This window comes from Phalaenopsis equestris, unplaced genomic scaffold (assembly GCF_001263595.1).
Source record: "Phalaenopsis equestris unplaced genomic scaffold, ASM126359v1 Scaffold000765, whole genome shotgun sequence".
Lineage (NCBI taxonomy): Eukaryota > Viridiplantae > Streptophyta > Magnoliopsida > Asparagales > Orchidaceae > Phalaenopsis > Phalaenopsis equestris.
In genome coordinates this window covers 1,292,110-1,302,606 of record NW_018165205.1, presented here as the reverse complement: position 1 = coordinate 1,302,606, position 10,497 = coordinate 1,292,110, and the positions used below count along the sequence as shown (strand labels likewise).

Below are 10,497 nucleotides of genomic sequence, written 5' to 3'. Positions count from 1 at the left end.
TCCCTACCTTGTTGCCACCTCTCCGAGCCCCCTAACCATCACCACCATTTCCCGGGATCCACCCTAACGCGAGTTGTGTGTCGTGTGTGTTGTATTTTTCCTTTCAAATGTGTTGACTGTAACTATCTATTTGCTTTCGATAATAACATTTGCTTTTCCTAGTGTAGTTTAGGTTAACTCTGGTATTAATTCTTTTATTATCTTAAAAAGAATCATCATATTTATTTTATCTAATTCTATCTTATTTTCACAACAGTTTTTTTCTTACTATCAATTAATCTAAAATTCAATATAATTTAAAATAAAAGAATAATTCAATAAAAAATCAAGTATTGATACTTAAATTTTCTTTTGATCTATTTAAAATATTGTATAAAAAATGTATGATAGAATATAATATACGTTTTTTGGCATAACTTGATTGACACACTACCTCAAACTTCTCGGGGTATAAAGCCTTGAGGCGTACACCTTAGAGGAAAAATGCATAAGTCTCATTGGTGAAATTAAGGCTTAAGCCTAGACACTTTTTTTGTGCGTCTCAATTCGAGTAGCGCCTAGAGGCGTAAGCCTCGACGCTTTTTAAAACATTGAAATTCATTTTTCATTTTTGTTCAAATGATAGTGTAAAAGTTTAAAAAAATTGAAATGCCACAAGAAATATTGAGAGAATCAATGTAAGAACATAGATAGGAATCCGACACATATCAAACATGCCGAAATCACAATCATGCACACACTTGAATTGAAAAATGATTAAGGATAAAAATAACCAACTGGAAGATCCAGACCATATACCTGTATAAGAAGAATCACTCCCAAGAGTTATCATCAAGGCATGCAAAGTGCTCAAGTAATCCTATTTTAACAACATAATTATTGAGAGAGAATTAGTAATTTTATTGAATCATTACATTGATATTACATGACAGTCTATTTCTAACTCGAAATGATCTAAATATGGTAACTTCTAGAATAGAAGGGGAACTAGTCAAATTTAACAATTTCAATACATCCCGCATGAATTCTAGCAAGCACCATGTGCTAAGTAAAATTTTTTGATACATAGTTCCAGCACATGGAAGTCTTTATTCCAACACATGGGCAGAGGAAAAATTGACAATTAACATAAATAGTAGTAGACAAAGATAGTGGAAGGAAAGCTAGAAACAACGAAGTAGTAAATTGGTTGAGTAAAGTAATGGACGTGAATTTGTAAAAAGGAGATCAAAAGAGAGGAATGATATATGGATTTGAAAATTAGATTTTATTATAAAGTAGAATGAGATAAATTAAAGTTTGGAATATTAGTCGAGCTTCCCAAAATTTATATTTTTATAATTATTTACGCCAATGCATTGTATTTTTTGATAGTTAGTTTCTTAAAAGTTATTGTAGGAAGTCTCATAACTCACCCCTTGAGTTGGGATGTACCAAGCTGCGAATGGTTGGCCATAATGGTGTCGGCCGTTTTAACTTCGTGATTTGCAAAAGTGATGATTTTGTGATTTTGAAAATAATTTAAATATGAATATAACCTTTTTGATTTTTAAAAGTAACATTTTAATTTTAAAATAGGTGAGACCAAACGGGTTTCACATTTTATATTGTTTAGATGATTGAATATAACACTACAAGTAATACACTTATCCCGAAGAATAAATATATCACTTGTAATAGGGATTCAATAACTTAAACTAAAGAATTTATGGCATTCGTTTTGGTCTGCGAAATATTTTATAAAAAGGCCAACAAGTTCCACTCCCTAACATAAAAAATTAGATATGGTTTATTTTATCTGGGTTTCAGGTTCTCTACAGAGTCAAACTCCTATAGTTAATTACATCTTAAATGACTGGGGGGTCACTTAAGAAAACTCTCGATTAAGATCAGGTGTTTTTGCCTTCAAGATTTCAAAGTTTAGGTTTCCACGATTGGACATGGGAAAACCAAATGGGAATGACTCAAAATAGGAACAATTATTTAAGGAATCCAAAGGGAAGAAAAGTAGGGAATATCACAGATCCGGGGAAAACCCCGGTGAACTCCCAACTATCCTATTGTTTGACTTTATGTCTTTGAAATGATGTAATTTGATATTTCAATCCTGCAAATTATTTAGGATTTAAGACTTATGTTTACACAATATCGGATTATGCAAATAACCTAAAAAGATAGGAGGATTTACACCGTACCGCACGGTAACCTCGGAATCCTAAAGTGTTAGACTTATAATTGAACAACAGAGTTGTGCAAAAAGCCTAAAGGGTGATCCTATGGGTTGTTATTTAAACTAAATGAAATGATAGGTGATGTGAAGATGTTTATGTGATGTGTTTTGATGTTTTGCTGTTGCAGATCCACCTTAAAGTTCCTTGTCGTGCTGCCCACAATGTTCGCTCCAAGCTCCTCGTAGTAGCACCTCCTGGTTTAGTGTTAATTCTATACAACTACTAGATTTTCATAAACTAAGACATAGTGTGTATCAAAATAACTAAACATGCAGTATAAAAGAAAAAAAAACAGTATAGTGTACAATAGAAAGAAAAGACAGTATAACATGCTGAAAGAAGAGTATAACGTGCTAAGAAAATACAGTATAACATGCTGAGAAAGTAGTATAACAGACTGTGAGAATAATATAACATGCTGTGAAATAAAATGTTGTAATGTAAATTAAATCTGTACACCTGGGAGGTTTGTTGCTCCTTTAAGTTTAGTTATTATGCGCTGTGTAAAATGAGAAATTATGACCTAAAAAAACTTGAGAAAAACAGGTAAATCGTAGGAAAAACACAAACAAATAAAACAAAATGCAATATCACATATAAAAGACCAAGAATATGAGATTTATATGTGATATTGAGAATGTCCCCAATCGCCAGGAGGATCTGAGTGTAGCCAGGAGGATCTGAGTGTAAGAAGGATCTGAGTGTAAGACAAACTCAAATCTCGGAGCATTGAGTTTTAGTTTTGGTCAAATTAAGATAATAATTTCATTATTTGATTTAATTAAATCAGTCATGAACCACAATCTAGTGCACCTTCGTGTCTAGTGTCCTTATGAACTAGGGTCAGATGTCCGACTTCTTAGGATCATTTGAACATTAGAAGGATAAACTTTCTCAAGGTGTGCTCCTAAGACTTAGGAAACCTACTCTTTAATTTGGGTCTGAAGTGTTCTAAAGTGTCTAACTTCAATTAAGTGTCCTTCAACTAATCATCGAACATCTTTAAATCAAGCTTAGCTCGCTACCAGACTCCTAAAACCTAAGGGGTAAACCTATAGTTAGGGGGTAAATATATAGTTCTGGCAAGAGGGTTGTGAAGTGTACTTCAATCCTAGTTAGAGCAATTGGATTTAAGTTTATTCAAAGCTTAAGGGACCTAAGTGCAGGTTTACTGTTCTTTCAATCCATGTCCCTAATCATTGTTAAACTCTCACTTTCTTCCAACCCTCAACTATTCTTTCAATTTACAATTTCATCTTTCTTATGTAAAAAGAACGGTGAATAATTTGCTATCCTATCTCCTCCTTAGATTTTATCATCTTAAAGAACCAAATTTCATTTTTAATCCTCTCTCCCTTTCTCTTTCCCTCATATTTTCCTTAAGACCATGAATCATATCTGAAGATAATTAAATCGGAAATTCTCATTTTTAACATGACCGTTAAAAAAAAGGAAACAAAACGAACGAAAAGGAGACCGATCCATTTTTAAAACAAAGTCAAATCTGTAAAGCTTAAAACAAAATTGTGAATGCATCGGTCTAAAGACGTTTAAATTCGTAAAAAAATAAAAAAAATGATCGAGTCAATCCCAAAAATGTGCATAAGTGTCTCCAAGAATCAACACTTAAAATGTTCAAATCGATATATGAAAGCCTCAACATGCAAATCAAATTTTAACGAATAAAGCCTCAAAAATGCAATTCAAACTTCACTAAATAGGGTCTCAAGGTCCTTGAATCAATCTTAGAAGGATATCATTTTCTCACATTTCATAAATGGATCAACCCATGGCGGTTTTATGAATTTCCAAACCCCTTTATGAATTCAATTTATATCAAATTCATAATTTCTCGAAATAAAGTTTCAAGAACTTTTCATATGTCACAAAGCGAGAGAGAATAATCCATAGGGAATAACTCTTTAAATCTCTAAAAGCGATGCCAATACCAATTCCAACTTTGATCAAAAGCTCTTTTCCCTTTTCTTTTACATCTCATTAAAATGAAATTATTCTTGTAAATATCCATGACCAAGGCAATAGAAAGAGACAATTACCAGCCCAATTTATTCCACTAAGAGGTCATAAGTTAAAGCTCACGGGTAAGACAATAAGGGAGGGGAGAACTCACGGGTAAGACAATAGGAATCACAGCCAAGCTACAAATCCTATGAACCAAAACAGAGGAAAATTTACGGGTAAGGCAACAAGAAGAGGAGAGCCCACGGGTAAGACAACCAGAATCCCAGCCAAGCTCCAAATCCAGCAAAAATATCAAATTAAATCCAAGGGACAATTCTGAGCAGTAAGAGATTTCAACCAAAATATAATACCAAAAAAAGCTTAAAGTGAACCCACCAAAGGGGTAAACTAAGCCCAAAGAAATAGTCCAAACATATAAGAAATTTTAACCAACATAACTCACCAAAAGGAGCACAAACTGAGCCTAGTAAAAGGCCAACCCGAACCCAGCAGAAAGGGAAAACCGAGCCAGCATAAGGATAAACCGAGCCAGTACAGGGAGGGGGCCAAAACTTAAACCAAAACTTAACAGCATGAAGGCTAAACCGAGCCCTCCAAATGAGCTAAAACAGAAAACATTTTTATCCAAAATTCCGATTTAAAAGAGCCAAAACCGAGCCCAACCATATGGGGAAAACATGACCAAAAAAAAAAATCCATGTATACCTTGATTCAAAAGAAGCCCAAAATGAACCCCACATGGATAAATCGAGCTCAATACCAGGACAAACCAAGCCCATCTATATTTCAAAACAGCAAAAAAACTTCAACTTTCATATATTACCGAAAGGAGCCCAATCTGAGCCCAAGAAAGGGGCAAACCGAGCTCAACACAGGGGGAAACCGAACCCAATGCATGGGACAAAACAGAAAGCATGCTTCCAATTCAATCCCAAAGAAAAAAGCCAAGACCCAGACCACCATTTATTGTAAGCATGAATATCAACAATAAAAGTTTTGATAATTTCATTCCAACATGCATTCGAACAAGGGGCAGCAAGAGAAACATAAAATGAGCCCCAAACACATCTTTTCCAACTCATAAAATAATTTCCAGCATGTATTCTAGCAAGGGGCAGCAAGAGAAGCATGAAATGAGCCCCAAACACATCTTTCCAACTCATGAAATAATTTCCAGCATGGATTCTAGCAAGGGACAGCAAGAGAAGCAAGAATGAGCCCCTAAACACATCTTTCCAACTCATGAAATAATTTCCAGCATGGATTCTAGCAAGGGACAGCAAGAGAAGCAAGAATGAGCCCCCAAACATATTTTTCCATAGACATTTATAAAGGAATAAAAATGCATTTCTAGACTATTGAAGCCATGCCTTCATATGTTTCAAGCAAAAGAAAAGTAAAAGTAACCCATATATATATGCTTCATTTCTCACCAACCTAAGCAAATATTCATGCTTAAACTTCAAAATAAGCTTCCATACTTCATGCCATCCGAAATAATGCAAAATAGAGGAGAGGAGAAGAATACCTCTTTCTTTATGCAAACTTAAAGCAAAGAAAGTATAAGGTAGATTCAAAAAAACCACTCCAACAGTAGCCTACAAATACTCCTCACGATTTTCAGCTCACGGTTTGACAAATCCAAGCCTCGACACCCTCGAACAACAGAGGGGAAGAAGATCTCTCGAACAGGAAAACAGAAAGAGGTAACTTTCTTAACAGCGAAGAAGAAAGACAGAAAACACAAAGTTCTTCCAAAATCTCCCCTCTCAAAAACCCTCCCTTTTTTTCTGTCAAGAAGAAAGACCAAAGAAGCACACACATCCCTAATCCTCCAGGTAAGCTCATAGCCAAAGAAACGAAAAGAAAAAGCCACCTGTTCGCCGCCCTAGCCAACCAATCGAGAAAGAGGAAGGAAACGACACCATAAATGAGAACGTATAGCCTCGAGAAGGTGAAGGGTCGGCCAGCCCGCCTCCCCCAATTTGAGAGCCGAACGGCTGCCGTGCCACGTAGAGAAGGGGAAGAGACGGGAAGAAGACGGGAGTCGCATGGATCCACCGTGGAAGCTAGGGCACGAGCGAGGAGGAGCGAGACGAGCGCAACTTTGTTCGAACCTGTGAATGGGTCGAACAGAGAGGAGCGCGGGTGGAGTCGTAAATAGGGCTTAGGGTTTAATGTAATTATAATTTAGGGGTAAAGTTTATAAAGAGTTTTTAATATTTTTGAAAAAAAAAAAAAAATGAATTTGTGTTTTATTCGTGCGTCGTGACTTATCGAATATGGATGTCCTTTCTAGGTATTTTTGACATTTCGGACGCGCTGGCGCGGTCTGTTTCGCCGTCGGAGGTCATTTTGACGAATTCATCGATTTGCTTGCCAATTTTCTCGTGTCGAAAGTATGACAATATGGGTGTCTTTTCCTACCAAAATTGGTATCCCAGACGCGTTGGCGCAGTCCATTTTGTCGTCGGAGGTTATCCAGAGAAGTTTGCATTTTCACCCATCCTTTAGGCTCAATTGAAGACCGACCTCATGCAATTTTGTGAATTTTGTGCATTTAATGTGTGTACGTGACGAAAAAAGTCATGACGATGTTTTCCTAGGGCCTGAAATCCTATTGGGAACTTTTTCCTGAGTCTTCACATAATAACCCTTAACCGCTCGTACATAAGACGATGAATTTGTGCTATAAATGCTAGAGATCACAGAAAAAATAGGAAGTGTTTTTTTGGAATTTCTAAAATGATGGGTATCAATTCTAGTTTTCTAAGATAGTCAATAAGAAATCATAGAGCTAAATCCTAGGATCCTAGGATCCTAGGATCCTAGGAAAATGTAATGACCTTGAAAATAAAGTCAACAAATGGAAGGAGGAACAACACACGTGTTAGATTTACCATTTCACAAAATTAATTATGGTAACCTAAAATAAGAACGACTACTCATGGACAAGAAATGACTTCTTACATACATCACACTATTTAAAATAAATTCATTTTGCATAACCATCCAAAGCATATATATTCTGAATATTAATAAGAGCCATATGCATGGAAATCATTGGACTATACAATGAACTAATAGATCTATACATAAATATGGCATTTAATATAACAATCACTTTTATGGGATAGATTCGAGTGATCAGAATAGTTGTCATAACATTTGATGTCCTAGGTATGATCGAAGTATTTAAATATTATCATCTTTATCGTTGATCACATCTTAAAGTGGTTTGGATTTTAGATTATGAGTATAACTATACTTTTCATCTTAGGAGCCCTTATAATATTATCATGTAGTAAACCTAACTTGTCTCTATTTGATAAATAACTAGTCAACACAAGCAACGTGTACCTCCTGTGTTTGCTAATTTTAGTGACTCTTATTGCACGAGTCGGGCACAACTCATAGCCTGCCATCTTATTGGTGACAATATTTGATTCATAAACATGTGGGTAGGTTGTAAATGAACCAATGCACTTGATGAACTACTTGAACTCGACTCAATTAATATTAAAACATGTTTGTTCGAATTAGTAAATAAAAAAGTTTGAATAATTTTTAAAAACTTGAAGCTTAAATGAATCAAATTTGGACATAGTACAACTCATCTGCTAATGTTCTTAAACAAACTCATTTGTTGTTTAAAATTAACTTATAAAATGCTCTATACCTATAAGATATATTATTTATATAAATTTGATTAACTAAAACTTATTTAATAATAACATACTGTAATTTAATATCAATATGCTCATAAATTTGATGCAAAATTTTTTATTTTAATAAACTAGTTTATTAGTACTTATTTGTGTTATTTGATTGCAAGAAAACTTACTTACAATTTATATTTTATTTTATTTATTTATTATAAAATAGTTAAATGTTTTAAAAAATATTCAATTGCTTATTTAATTAAATTCTTAAAATCATTTATTAATAGTATTATATAAAAAATTAAGTACTCATTCAAAATTTTAATTTATTTTCTAGATTTATATATAAAATTAAATACTCATTCAAATTTTTTGTTCTTCAATTAATATAAACAAATCAAGTACATATCAAGTATGAACATAAAAAGTTTTAAGCAAGCTAAATATGAACATATATGTGAAAGCTCGTCTCAAGTTTGAATTGAACATGAATAACTTATAATTCGATCAAGCCAAGTCGAAATAATGACATACTCGACTCGGCTCGATTAAAACCCTACATGTGAGCACAAGACATTCCCAGTTGGCTATATTATATATCTTGTTATTATTATTATTATTTGCATACACTATTATTTAATAGCTTTATTACTAGGAGCATTTGACCTTCAATTGCATCTCAAAATCATAAAATAGCATTTGGAGATTAAAACCATGAACTGATCATAACACTTTAAGACATGATAACATTACATGTATAATATATATCAATAATAATTTTTATATCGGTTCTCAGATTTCTTGTGGATTTGCAATTTTGAATTTTTTTTATCATTTAGATAGAATGAACTTTGTTTGATGATTTGCATCGAAGGATATTATTTTTGCTTAAATTAATGATTGGAAATTAGGAATTATGAATTTTTATGTTTTTCATTGTGCATCCCATTCTAAACGTTGCCTTAATAAATTATGGAGTCCCACATAACCTGTATGTTGCATCTAGAAATTGTGTTTTGATGGCTTGGGTGCCTACCTGAGCCACTCAAATAAATAAGCTGAAAATAATGGAGAGTAACTAAAAAAGTTATGATGTGGTTAGTGTTGTTGGACAGTCCGTGAACCTGAAATGGGCAGCTCACCATAGGGATTAAATAGTGAGGAGATTTCACTGTTTTCTTAAGTAGGTCAGAACCAAAAACCTAGATGACTTACCTGTTGGAAAAATTGTTATATGCCAGTGTCTTCTGCTTGATTTTTTTGGATGATTTATGTTGAATAAATCAGCTTTATTTATTTTCATTAGCATAAAATAAATTGACACAATGCAGCCTGCAAAGCTCAGATTGGCATGCCCAATTAGCTAGCTCTAAAAATTTGAATTCAGAATATGCGATATTTCAATTTTTATCTCTTAATTGGAACATCTTAGTTTTTGTTAGTACTTCAATGAGCATCATAATTTAGTTCTATCATTATCAGGGCTCATAATTTTCTCAGAGTATAACTACGTTAGATGTGGCATCACTTGTTGATAATGCATCCAATTGAGTTTTCAAGAGCCAATGCGCTGGCATGTGGCATGCATGCAGTATTTTTAAATATTCAAATTATATTAATAATCATTAATATTTTAATGCATTAATAATAATTTTAATGCATCAACAATTTAAGAGAAATGGCTTCATAAAGCAAAAATGGCATGATTACATATTAAGAGCATAAATTTATCAAACATGCATACAATGTAAATCTAAGATGATAATCTAAAATACCGATTTAAGTAATGATTTATAAAGATTAAATTCAAATGGTTTCGGCTGACAATTAATTTGGTTTTAGCTTGCTGAAATGAAGCAATTTTTTTTTTTTTAAATTTTAAAGTTGATGGCTAACAGGCTATGTAAGGCCACCGAGACATTACCAACTTTAATCAAATTAAATAACTTATCTATAGTATATGATTTTAAGTATATTAAATGCAAATTCGGGTTCAGGTCAAGCTTTTTCTAGTCAGATCAATTTCGGATTAACCCGATCCAAAAAATTAAATGGTTTAAGACTTTTAACCCGAACCTGACCAAAAAATTATTTTGTTCAACCCGAACTAGATTCGAGTCAAGTTGACGTGTCAAATCAATTTTTTACATCCCTAAGCATGCTCCATGTCCATTATTTCATAATGCATATGTAGCAAATAAATCACGTACATGCACCATGTATCACTTAAGGTGATCAGAATGTGCCACATTCAGCTTTTCACTCTAGCAGGTGCTATTTTGCACCGTTTATGACCATTCATTATGACAATCAGGCTTGGTAAAAAGCCTTTTGATACTGGAACTAGTTCAAAAATCAGTAGAAACTAAGATAAAATCTTATTAGCAGCTGAATTAGGGTTTCATACAATTCAAAACAGAAACATGGCACGACCCAACAACAACAACCGTCTACGACTAGGACTGGAAGCGAAGATCTGAGGGCGGTGGTGGTGTCAGCGAAGTGGCAAGGGGAAAGGGAAGGGTTGAGGGTTGTAGGATAGGTTGGAAAGAGGGCTAGTGGCTGATTTGAGGGTTAGAAGCATGGGGCGGTAGGGAGAGGTGTAGGGGAAGAAAGGGGAG

General features: G+C 33.9%; 1 protein-coding gene across 2 annotated transcripts in view; it reads left to right on the top strand.

Annotated features, from left to right (window-relative positions):
• Positions 1-10,497, top strand: part of LOC110031054 (DNA-binding protein SMUBP-2) — a 37,077-nt gene that overhangs the window by 11,062 nt on the left and 15,518 nt on the right. The window lies entirely within an intron of this gene.